The sequence below is a fragment of the Calonectris borealis genome, chromosome 1 (assembly GCF_964195595.1).
Source record: "Calonectris borealis chromosome 1, bCalBor7.hap1.2, whole genome shotgun sequence".
Taxonomy (NCBI): domain Eukaryota; kingdom Metazoa; phylum Chordata; class Aves; order Procellariiformes; family Procellariidae; genus Calonectris; species Calonectris borealis.
Genome location: NC_134312.1, coordinates 182,127,673 through 182,141,191, shown reverse-complemented (window position 1 = coordinate 182,141,191; position 13,519 = coordinate 182,127,673). Strand labels below are relative to the sequence as shown.

The window sequence follows — 13,519 nt, the reverse complement described above, 5'->3', positions numbered from 1 at the left end:
GTGGCATAGACTCCTTTTTCTCCTTGACTAAGCCCATCTGTATTCAGACACTTGTCGTGGATGAGTGATTTAGATTGCTTAAAGAATCACCGTGAAAGGTATTAGCAAAAGTGGTTTTAACATGATGTTGTAAAAGTGCCACTTAACAAGTTTGATGGCAAGGTTCACTTTATTAATTACTGCATGTAAGAAACATACAAGGAAATTGAGTCACGCTCGAGTTGGAATGATTCACAGAGAGACTGGGGATGCAACAGGGTAAGGAGGACCCTCCTATTGAGTCATGAGGTTCAGAGTGGATCCCCTGCTTTCTAAACTCCTTCTCAGAGAGGAGTCTAGGTGCGGCTAGGTCCAAGCCTAGTCTCAGACTTGGTCAATCGTTTATGTCTAAGGGATTATATATGAATTCATGTAATGTTTCATTAACATCAATTCAGCATGCAATCAAAGTTACCAAGACAAAATCAAAGTTACCATACTACAAGGTTATGGGTGATATTGATCGCTTACCAAAGATCGGCTATTGGTAAAATGTCTGTCTGCCTTGAGGAACAACCTTGAGAGGTATCCCAGCTCAAGGGGAGATCACCGCCATGCAGCCACGCTGCCTATCAGGGAGAGCTCAAAGAAGGCTCACTTAGGCTATCATATTTATGGGACAAAGTGGTTGGCTTGTAGTCAAACAACATGCAATGGGAAAGGTATGCAGGAGACTCCTTGTACCCACAACTTTCTTTGTTCCTTGATAAATGAGTCTTGGAAAAGCCACATGATCGGTGTTCCAAGCCCATATACATCGATGCTCTGTGTCATTCTACTCCTTTGTGGTTTTTCAAAGAACAGGCTGGAACTAGAGGAGTTCTTGGCCCGGCTATGGCTCAGGCCTTTACTTCTTCCGGAGCCTGTACCAAACTACCGCCAGTTTGGTTAAGGGGTTGAGTTCATCCGGCACACTCCACCCTGCGACTACAGTCAATCCACTTTATTGACTCTGTCGTGGTTTAACCTGGCAGGCAGCCAAATACCACGCAGCCGCTCACTCACTCCCCCCGCCCCCCCAGTGGGACGGGGAGAGAATCGGAAGGGTAAGAGTGAGAAAAACTCGTGGGTTGAGATAAAGACAGTTTAATAGAACAGAAAAGGGAGAATAATGATAATAAATAATGATAGAATATACAAAATGAGTGATGCACAATGCAATTGCTCACCACCCGTGCTGACCGATAACCAACTAGCGATCGGTACTTCCTGGATCACGCCTACCCTTCATATACTGAGCATGACGTCACATGGTATGGAATACCCCATGAGCCAGCTGGGCTGGCTGTCCTGATTATGTTCCCTCCCATCTCGTGTACCTAGCTCAGTCAGTAGGCACGGGAGCTGTCCTTGGACTAGGAGGGCACTTAGCAACAACTGAAAACATCAGTGTGTTATCAACATTCTCCTCATACTAAATCCAAAACACAGCACTAGGAAGAAATTTAACCCTATCCCTGCCGAAACTAGGACAGTATCCACCCCTTATTCCATACCATTTACGTTATGCTTAGGTCTCACATTTTTCGATACCTTTCAATTAATCACCACTATCTTTTTTATATATATACATATATAATACATATACATACATATATACATATAATACATATACATACATATATATACATAAATATATATAAATGTCCATTGAGTTCTTTTAGTCCACAACTTTGGGCTCCATCTGTCATAACAGACTTTCAGGGCCAGAAGGATGGTGTGTGGTGTTGGGCTGTTGCATCCTGAAGCTAGTTCTCATTTTGGTACTGCTGCACTCGTTCAGTTCTATCATCGTTGCACTTTGCTCGGTTTCATCGGAGTTAGTTCATTCATTAATCTGGGTGATTTTCACTGCTATACCATTGATAGCAACCATAGAAATAATGATATACAATATCATATAACAATTGACATCATAAAATTCAGTTCATTGGCTATTTTCACCCAAAATCAAATCCCCTTGAGGTACACACCGGACTTGCCCATCCTTTCGCATCACCCACTAAGTGCACCCAGGTCCTTGAGCAAAAGCAATCCCATGGATGGGTTTTCCCTTGCCAGAGGCAGGAGTAACCCAGACTGTCTTCCCCAGCATATTTCTTATGTGCACGACAGGGACTTTATCTCCATCTACAGTACGTAAAAGTCTTGATTGGGCAGGGCCAGCTCGATTAACAGACCCCCTAGTGTTGACTAACCAGGTGGCTTTTGCTAAATGTGTATCCCAATGCTTGAATGTCCCACCACCCATTGCCCTCAGTGTTGTCTTTAGCAGCCCGTTGTATCGTTCGATTTTCCCGGAGGCTGGTGCGTGGTAGGGGATGTGATAGACCCACTCAATGCCATGCTCTTTGGCCCAGGTGTCTATGAGAGTGTTTCGGAAATGAGTCCCGTTGTCTGACTCAATTCTTTCTGGGGTGCCATGTCGCCATAGGACTTGCTTTTCAAGGCCCAGGATGGTGTTCCGGGCAGTGGCATGGGGCACAGGGTATGTTTCTAGCCAGCTGGTGGTTGCTTCCACCATGGTGAGCACATAGCGTTTGCCGTGGCGGGTTCATGGGAGTGTGATATAATCAATCTGCCAGGCCTCCCCATATTTGTATTTCAACCATCGTCCCCCATACCAAAGAGGCTTTACTCGCTTGGCTTGTTTGATTGCAGCGCATGTTTCACATTCATGGATAACCTGTGCAATAGCGTCCATGGTTAAGTCCACCCCTCGATCACGAGCCCATCTATATGTTGCATCTCTCCCTTGGTGGCCTGAGGCATCATGGGCCCACCGAGCTATAAATAATTCACCCTTATGTTGCCAGTCCAAATCCACCTGGGCCACTTCAATCTTAGCAGCCTGGTCCACCTGCTGGTTGTTTTGATGTTCTTCAGTGGCCCGACTCTTGGGTACGTGAGCATCGTACGTACTTTTACAGTCAGGTTCTCTACCCGGGCAGCAATATCTTGCCACAACGCGGCAGCCCAGATGGGTTTACCTCTGCGCTGCCAGTTGTTCTGCTTCCACTGCTGCAGCCACCCCCACAGGGCATTTGCCACCATCCATGAGTCAGTATAGAGATAAAGCACTGGCCATTTTTCTCGTTCGGCAATGTCCAAGGCCAGCTGGATGGCTTTCACCTCTGCAAACTGGCTCGATTCACCTTCTCCTTCAGCAGTTTCTGCAACTTGGCGTATAGGACTCCATACAGCAGCTTTCCACCTCCGATGTTTTCCCACAAGGCGACAGGACCCATCAGTGAACAGGGCATATTGCTTCTCGCTTTCTGGTAGTTTATTATACAGTGGAGCTTCTTCAGCACGTGTCACCTCCTCCTCTGGGGATATTCCAAAATCTTTGCCTTCTGGCCAGTTCGTGATCACCTCCAAGATTCCTGGGCGACTGGGGTTTCCTATTCGGGCCCGTTGTGTGATCAGTGCGACCCACTTACTCCACGTAGCATCGGTTGCATGATGTGTAGAGGGGACACTCCCTTTGAACATCCAGCCCAGCACCGGCAGTCGGGGTGCCAGGAGGAGCTGTGCTTCAGTACCAACCACTTCCGAAGCAGCTCGAATCCCTTCATATGCTGCCAATATCTCCTTCTCAGTTGGAGTGTAGAGGGCCTCGGATCCTCTGTATCCCCAACTCCAGAACCCTAAGGGTCGACCTCGAGTCTCCCCTGGTGCTTTCTGCCAGAGGCTCCAGGTAGGGCCATTCTCCCCGGCTGCGGTGTAGAGCACATTCTTCACATCTTGTCCTGCCCGGACTGGCCCAAGGGCTACTGCATGAACTATCTCCTGTTTAATTTGTTCAAAGGCTTGTTGTTGCTCAGGGCCCCATCTGAAGTCGTTCTTCTTCCTGGTCACTTGATAGAGAGGGCTTACAATCAGGCTGTAATCTGGAATATGCATTCTCCAAAAGCCCACAACGCCTAAGAAAGCTTGTGTTTCCCTTTTGCTAGTTGGTGGGGACATGGCTGTTATTTTGTTGATCACATCCATTGGAATCTGACGACGTCCGTCTTGCCATTTTATTCCTAAAAACTGGATCTCCTGTGCAGGTCCCTTGACCTTACTTTGTTTTATGGCAAAACCGGCTTTCAGAAGGATTTGAATTATTCTCTCCCCTTTCTCAAAAACTTCTTCTGCTGTGTTGCCCCACACGATGATGTCATCAATGTATTGCAGGTGTTCTGGAGCCTCACCCTGTTCCAGTGCGGTGTGAATTAGTCCATGGCAAATGGTAGGGCTGTGTTTCCACCCCTGGGGCAGTCGGTTCCAGGTGTACTGGACGCCCCTCCAAGTGAAAGCAAACTGTGGCCTGCACTCTGCTGCCAAAGGGATGGAGAAGAAGGCATTAGCAATGTCAATGGTGGCGTACCACTTGGCTGCCTTTGACTCCAGTTCGTATTGAAGTTCTAGCATGTCCGGCACGGCAGCACTCAGTGGCGGCGTGACTTCATTCAGGCCACGGTAGTCTACTGTTAGTCTCCACTCTCCATTAGACTTTCGCACTGGCCATATGGGACTGTTGAAGGGTGAGCGAGTCTTGCTGATCACTCCTTGGCTCTCCAGTCGACGAATCAGCTCATGGATAGGGATCAGGGAATCTCGGTTGGTGCGGTATTGTCGCCGATGCACTGTTGTGGTAGCGATTGGTACTTGTTGTTCTTCAACCCTCAGCAACCCCACAACAGAAGGGTCCTCTGAGAGACCGGGCAAGGTGGACAGCTGTTTAATTTCCTCCGTCTCCAGGGCAGCTATACCAAAAGCCCACCGGTACCCTTTTGGGTCCTTAAAATACCCTCTCCTGAGGTAGTCTATGCCAAGGATGCACGGAGCCTCTGGGCCAGTCACAATGGGGTGCTTCTGCCACTCGTTCCCGGTTAGGCTCACTTCGGCCTCCAACACAGTTAACTCTTGGGATCCCCCTGTCACTCCAGAAATACAAATGGGTTCTGCCCCTTTATAGCTTGATGGCATTAGGGTGCACTGTGCACCAGTGTCTACGAGAGCCTTATACTCCTGTGGCTCTGATGTGCCAGGCCATCGAATCCACACAGTCCAGTAAACCCGGTTGTCCCTTTCCTCCACCTGGCCGGAGGCAGGGCCCCTCTAGTTCTGGTCATAGTATCCGCTTCTCACTTCTTGCAAACGTGAGTCAAGAATTCCTTCATTACAGTCCAAAGTAAGATCAGCCCTTCTACTCTGTCTGGGGAACTGTTCACTGGAAACTGGACCGTCGTGAGACAGGGTTTTCCTGAAAACTGGAGCAGCATTTTTCCTGAGAGAACCCCCTCGTGTGATTGTTTTTCCTTGCAACTCACGTACACGTGCCTCTAGGGTCAAGGTAGGTTTTCCATCCCACTGCCTCATGTCCTCTCCGTGGTCACGCAGGTAAAACCACAGGGTGCCCCATGGTGTGTACTTTCGATATCCTCTCTCTTGAGGGGAAAAACGCTGACTCCTAATGGCTGAGATACTGGTCCGTACAGGTGGAGAATAGGACCTATCGTCTTTGAGTTGCTGGACCTCTCGGGATAGTTTCTCTACAGCCGAGACAAGGGAGGAGGAGATAGTTTCTTCGAAATCCCGAAGTCTGTTAACCACCTCATCCACCGTTGGTGCTTCTTCCTCTTTCCAGCACAGTACTGCCAACGAACTGGCATACGATGCTGGTGCGCTCCGTACCAACTTCCGCCACATGGGTCGGGTGCACTGGACGTCATCTGGATCTTTGGGTGTTCGGGGGTCATCCAGGTTACTATAAACCACCTCCAGCACGCCTAGTTCTCTCAGGTACTGGATACCTCTCTCCATAGTGGTCCATTTGCCTAGGCGATATATAACATCTTCCTTGAAGGGATACCTTTCCTTTACGCCTGACAGCAGTCGCCTCCAGAGGCTGAGGACCTGTGTCCCTTTTCCGATTGCTTTGTCAATACCCGCTTCCCTAGCAAGGGATCCCAGCTGTTTGGCCTCCTTCCCCTCTAATTCCAGGCTACTGGCCCCATTATCCCAGCATCGGAGCAGCCAGGTAACAATATGCTCGCCTGGACGACGGCTGAAATCTTTCCGCATATCTCGCAGCTCACTCAGGGATAGGGATTGGGTGGTTTCCGTCTCGTTTATGAGTTCTTCCTCTTCCTCCTCCTCTCCTCGTGATGTCCCTGCTCTTTCATCATCCCTTTCTAAACGACCTGATCTCCGTTTCCAAGATTTCCTCTTCTGTACAGGGGCAACGGATACCAGCAAGGGTTGGTCCTCTGGTTCAGCTGTAGTGCCTGTTGCTGGGGTTTGGGTAGCTGCAGTGCTTGTCATGGGGGTTGGAGTAATGGTAGTGCCTGTTGCCGGAGCTTGAGTGGCTGCAATGCCTGTCGCAGGGGTTGGAGAAGCTACGGTGACTGTTGCCGGGGTTTGAGTAGCCACAGGGGTTGTCATGGGGGTTGGAGTAGCCGCAGTGCCTGTCGTGGGGTTTTGAGTAGCCACCGTGTCTGTATCCGCCCCCGAGACTCGCCGCTCCGCCCGCCCCGATGAGGCACTGCTGCTTGCCCTCCCTCTTTTCTTGTTCCTGAGGGTTGATCTCTGGACAGTATTCCTGAATAGTTGTTTAACCCTAAACAAGGCCTGAACCACATTCAGGATACATAGCAATATGAACATGCTTGTTTGAGCATCCCAAGGATATTCAAAATTCTCAGGGAATATTGTGGACATCTTTGTGAAGAGGACAGAAGAAAAAGGAGTTTCTGACGATATGGAAGGGAAGATGAACAAGTGGGAGAGAGTGTCCCATCCCGTCTCCCCCTTAAATTCATTCTCCGAGGAGGAACACGTGCAATTACCAATAATTTCTAAGAGGTGGTTCCCGAGGTACAGAAATGACGGCAGTGCCGAGTACAGATACCAGATTAGACTTACGACCAATGATTTTATCACCTCATAAAACAGCAACAAAATGATAATCTTGGCCCAGTTCCGACTGATGATAAACAGCACAAAAGGGAACACATACTGCAAGCAAGGTATTACATGACCCAACATTGAGAACCAGCCCCACAACTTTGACAGCCAATACATCAACATTGTGACCAATCAATATAATGGATGCTTATAACAATTTTGCCTTAACACACTTTGGTCAGATCTATCATTATCTCAACCCTTCGAGCCCCACGTTGGGCGCCAAAAAAGGACTGTCGTGGTTTAACCTGGCAGGCAGCCAAATACCACGCAGCCGCTCACTCACTCCCCCCGCCCCCCCAGTGGGACGGGGAGAGAATCGGAAGGGTAAGAGTGAGAAAAACTCGTGGGTTGAGATAAAGACAGTTTAATAGAACAGAAAAGGGAGAATAATGATAATAAATAATGATAGAATATACAAAATGAGTGATGCACAATGCAATTGCTCACCACCCGTGCTGACCGATAACCAAGTAGCGATCGGTACTTCCTGGATCACGCCTACCCTTCATATACTGAGCATGACGTCACATGGTATGGAATACCCCATGAGCCAGCTGGGCTGGCTGTCCTGATTATGTTCCCTCCCATCTCGTGTACCTAGCTCAGTCAGTAGGCACGGGAGCTGTCCTTGGACTAGGAGGGCACTTAGCAACAACTGAAAACATCAGTGTGTTATCAACATTCTCCTCATACTAAATCCAAAACACAGCACTAGGAAGAAATTTAACCCTATCCCTGCCGAAACTAGGACAGACTCATAGAGTGGTAGTACGGTTACCTCTTGCCTCTATGTCATAAATATATGCCGTATTACAGATCAGTGGTAAGAGTCCAATTATTTGATAAGCTGTTTACTTTACGTGTCATAATTAATGGTAGTTATATACTATATTACATACAGAATTAGTTGATTGCATGAGTTTTACATGCTGGATTGATGTAATTTGTTTCATTTTTTTGCCAAACGTTGATATACAGAATGATAACAAACAATAAAAATAATAATGTTAAAACTAACAAAACTACAATTGGATGCAGTATCAAATTCAAAATTCCAGTTGCTGTTGGTATACCCAAAAAGTTTCCCACCAGTGATGTTCTCCATCTTTTTCACTCTTTCTAGGACATGGTGTATCCTCTCTGCATCATGATGGGTGGTAATCAGGGTTCTTTGTCCATTGCTTCTAATTCGTTTTAGCAATTGACTCATGTCATCATGTTGCAAGAGTTTTCTCACCAATGTGAGATCCACTCCAATAGGGGTAGGTAATAAATCTTGATGCAATGTATAGTTAGATTGTAACAGTTGGTGGCTTGTGACAGGAGCTGAATAGTTAAAGTCACATCCCATAGTTTTGGTAAAATTACAAATACAGATATTTGAGTGATCGTATATATCTACAGTGGTGCTGTCTGTAGATACAGAATCACAAAGAGTTCTCATACAAACACATCCATTCCCAACATATAGAAGTACAGTTTCAGGGGCTTCATCAGGATGTATTTCAAAATGACAAACATTTTATTCATGGGCCTTAATGGTATTACTTATTTATTACACAAATAAATCCCTGTTGTTGCCATACAACACATGCATCAACATAAGTAGTTTGCCATTTGTTCCCATTTTGTTGGGCTCATATTCTGTGTTCTAATGGATAGAGGACAGTTCCATTGTGATTTAATCCCAATGCAATGATTGGGTATATGGTTGTCCTGGTTTCGGCTGGGATGGAATTAATTTTCCTCCTATTAACTGGTATAGTGCTGTGTTTTGGATGTAGTGTGAGAATAATGTTGATGACACACTGATGTTTTAGTTGTTACTAGGTAATGTTTACGCTAGTCAAGGACTTTTCACCTTCCCATGCCCTGCCAGATGTGCAGGGGGCTGGGAGGGAGCATGGCCAGGACGGCTGGCCCAGCTGGCCAATGGGCTATTCCATACCATATGACGTCATGCTCAGCATATAAAGCTGGAGGAAGAAGAAGGGGGGGGGGACGTTCAGCGTGACGGCGTTTGTCTTCCCAAGTAACTGTTATGCATGATGGAGCCCTGCATTCCTGGAGATGGCAGGGCGATGGGAAGCGGTGAATGAATTCCTTGGTTTGCTTTGCTTGCATGCGCGGCTTTTGCTTTACCTATTAAACTGTCTTTATCTCAGCCCACGAGTTTTCTCACTTTTACCCTTCTGATTCTCTCCCCCATCCCACCGGGGGGAGTGAGCGAGCGGCTGTGTGGTGCTCAGTTGCCAGCTGGGGTTAAACCACGACAGTCCTTTTTGGCGCCCAACGTGGGGCTCGAAGGGTTCGAGACAACGACAGGTTTGATTGGAATGTGCTAGATCGAATTTATAGCTGTTACTGCTGTTTAGCTATTAATTCACAGGCTCTTGTGCTTGCCATGGGGCTTGCTTGCCTTAATGTGTATTGGAGTCTTGTGCTCGTTAGTGGCTGCTTTTTGCTCTCGCTGTTTGCTGTACTGCTGCACTGCTTATCGTCTTACTGTGCTGTGCCTGGGAATGCAATGGGGATGCACCTGGGCTGGCACACGGCCAGGGCATCGCTGCTGCTTCTGTGCTGCTGCACTGGACAGGCTGGAACTCCAGTGTGAGCTTGAGTCGAAGGGACTGTGACCTGTGGCTGAGTCCACGCGGAAGCAGGACACCCCGAGGTGTCTGTGACCGAGGATAAGCCCATGCCCAAGCAGGTACATCTCGAAGCGTCTGTGGCCATGATTATGTCCGTGCCGCAGCAGGTATACCACTGAAGGGATTGTGGCCTAAGGATAAGTCCACACTGGAGAAGGTACACCTCGAAGCATCTGTGGCCGTGGATAAGTCCGTGCTGCAGCAGGTACACCTTGAAGCATCAGTGGCTGTGCATGAGGCCATGCTGGAACACCTCAAAGCGTGTGGCCGTGGATAAGCCCATGACAGGGGAGGTACACCCCTGGAGAGATTGCAGCCGTGGGTAAGGCCATGTTGGAACAGGTTTACTTCTGAAGGGACTGTGGCTGTGGGTAAGGCCACGCTGGAACCGGTGCACCTCGAAGCGACTGTGGCTGTGGATAAGTCTGTGCCGCAGCAGGTATACCCCTGGAGAGACTGTGGCTCATAGGTAAGGCTCCACTTGGAGCAGGTACACCCCTAAGGGACTGCAGTCTGTGGAAAATTCCAAGCCAGAGCAGGGCAAGGGGAGGAGTTCATTGCAATGTTAAACCCGATGGTCTGGCCCAAAGGGACCAGGGGTGGAGATTGTAATGGATATACCTTTAAATTGTTGTAACCCATGATTTGAGTTGCATGTTATAGGAATTACTATAGCAGGAACCACCTGAACCAATGGAGGACAAGCTTTACAAGAAGCAGCGCAAGCGCAGCAGCGACCCGACCTGAGCCGGCGTTGGTGCCCAGTAACTCCACACAACACACCACCTCTGCTGACCTGAGTGACCACTGTAACAGATGGAGCCCAAAGTCAGGGACTAAATGAACGCAGTGGACATTTTGTGGACATTTATGGATATTTTATGGACATTTTACAGGGGTGGTCCATAGACTAAGGGAATGATATCTGTGTATTATATCAAAGGATGGGAAGGGGGATGGTGGGTAATGAGAATGTATTGGATAGTGTGGGACCTGAGCATGATGTAAATGGTATGGAATAAGGGGTGGATACTGTCCTGGTTTCGGCTGGGATGGAGTTAATTTTCCTCCTATTAACTGGTATAGTGCTGTGTTTTGGATGTGGTGTGAGAATAATGTTGATGACACACTGATGTTTTAGTTGTTGCTAGGTAATATTTACGCTAGTCAAGGACTTTTCATCTTCCCATGCCCTGCCAGGTGTGTGAGGGGCTGGGAGGGAGCATGGCCAGGACGGCTGGCCCAGCTGGCCAATGGGCTATTCCATACCATATGAAGTCATGCTCAGCATATAAAGCTGGAGGAAGAAGAAGGGGGGGGGGGGACGGACGTTCGGCGTAATAGCGTTTGTCTTCCCAAGTAACCGTTACGCATGATGGAGCCCTGCTTTCCTGGAGATGGCTGAACACCTGCCTGCCAATGGGAAGCGGTGAATGAATTCCTTGGTTTGCTTTGCTTACGTGCGTGGCTTTTACTTTACCTATTAAACTGCCTTTATCTCAGCCCACGAGTTTTCTCTTTTATCCTTCTGATTCTCTCCCCCATCCCACCGGGGGGAGTGAGCGAGCAGCTGTGTGGTGCTCAGTTGCCAGCTGGGGTTAAACCACGACAATGGTGTATACCGAAGCATTGTTTATTCTTAAAACACAAGCTGTGGCTTTACTATCAGTAGGGTCATAGGTAAAATTGACTAGACACCACCAGGATTGGAACTCCCTTTCAAATTCAGTTGCATTATCCCAGACTACCTTTCGAATTTCAGTGGGTAAGGTGCCCTCTTCACCTCCTTTCACAATCGCTGCCACAGTAGATTGTGCCGGCAATTGAGCCTGAATAAAACAAAGAGCAAGAGAAATATTAATCTGGGCTGTACCTAGTGCGTTCACAATTAGTTGGTGGTCCTTTTCATTAATTCTTTCCCATTGAGGTAATCAGATGGGTTAGTTCCCAATGCCGGTAGAGAAGATTGCAATGGACGTTCTAATTTGTGTAAATTACTTGTTGCTGAGGTTATTTTGTTTGCTAAAGTTTCAGAGTCCATGCTGTTTAATACTCCTAATCCTGTTCCTAAAATACCAGCCACATCTCTTCTTGATCGTTTTGGAGAGGTGAGGGTTCATCCCTGCTAACCACGCTAACCATTCTGCATAGGACATGATGAACAGATTGGTTTGATTGTAGGGATATTAATTTGTATCAATAGATCTACTTGTTTAAGAGACCATGATGGATTAAATAACACTCGTTGTTGGCCTGTATTTTTGATCACATACGGTCCAGTTTCAGAAATTTGTGGGAATAGGGCAGAAATTTGTGGGGATAGAGTTTTTTTATCCTTTACAATTGGGGTGGATGTTGAGTGAGGAGTGGTGGATGTTATTGTACTAGGCTCAGTAACGTCTATTTTAAATTTAAATGGTAGTCCCATGTCCTTGCGAGCCCAGAGGTAGATTACAAAAACAGGTTGTACTAAGGTGAAATTGTACCAACCGTCCAAACTTTCAGAGGCGCAACATTTTGTATTTGTGGTGTTTGATGTAATGTTGTACACAGAAATTTCAGTTACCTCCTCATGGGGAGATTCATTGACCACGTGGCATCCTATTTTAATTTTCCCTGCCGTTCCCCGAAGTCAGGGAACTTTATTAACATCAGTTTCATTTTTATCCCAGCTCCATTCATTTTCTAAGTATACTTCAATTCCGTGCATGACCACGATGGAAAGATTTAAATCTCCCTTACTAGGGAGTATTCCCATAGAACCGGTATACTTAACACGAGCTTGAGACCATGGCCATTCTAGGATTTTTTGACTACACGTTAGGAGAAAAAACATTGTTAAGATTTGGAATAGTAACATGAACACATCATTTTCGTTTGCTATCCTGCGGGGTGCTGTAAAAGAAAAATAGAGATTTGTTCAATGGGGAGAGTCCGAACAGGTTACCCCATTAAAAAGAAGGAAAAATACATTATGCACTAATTCTATATTTTGCACCACTGCTATCAGTAGCTTCCCAGGCAAGTGGGCCACGAGGTTTAGTTAGAGTCATAGGTACAGTTCCAATCTGTGGTAAATATACTATGATAGGTTGTCCTGGCTGTAATGGTATTGGATATTTTCTTTCATCAGAATATAGAACATCAAGCTCTATTTTTGCAAAGAATGCTCAGCTGACAGGGCTCCCAGTGGGCCCATACCAATTATTCAGCTGATGAAGTACTTTGGATCGTCGAGTATCCCACTGGGCCTCATGTGGCTTAAGGCTCTTTTTCAATAAGCCATTAGCTCTTTTTACCATCCCATTTGATTGAGGATAGTAGGGGTTATGGAGTACCCATTCAATTTCTTCCTCTTTTCCCATTCTTGCACTTCCTTGCTGGAAAAATGTGAGCTTTTGTCAGTTTGGATGACATCGGGGGTTGGTAGGCCAGAAAACCAAGAGGATAATCCTCTAATGGTGCTCTGACCACTAGCCATAATTGGGCCTGAGATGACCTCTACTCCTGTGAGGATGTACTGATATCCCGAGGAGGGTTTAAAGGGTCCAATGTAATCAATTTGCCATGTTGACCATAGGATTTTTCCTTTATTAATGTGTAGGGGTGGTGTTTTAGCAGGGTGACCCGTTTGCCGTTTCAATTTACATTGGTGGCATTTTGTAAGGATGGCTTCACATGTTTTCCTGTTTAGAGGCCAACATCAGCTTTGGGCTGCAAAATAAAGTGCTTCTCAGCCTGTGTGGCCTAATTTCTGATGTAACCATTGCCCCAGTCGGTACCATTCAGGATCTGGTGTATCTTCTGGTTTTATTCCCCTGATTCTGGCTAATTCATCTACTTGTTGGTTCCATTTTGTGGCTGGTTGG

The 13,519-nt window shown here is 47.0% G+C and overlaps 1 pseudogene; it reads right to left on the bottom strand.

The window, feature by feature from the left end:
* Window positions 1-7,902: 7,902 nt before the first annotated feature.
* On the bottom strand, window positions 7,903-13,015 carry LOC142078752 (uncharacterized; annotated as a pseudogene).
* Window positions 13,016-13,519: the final 504 nt, after the last annotated feature.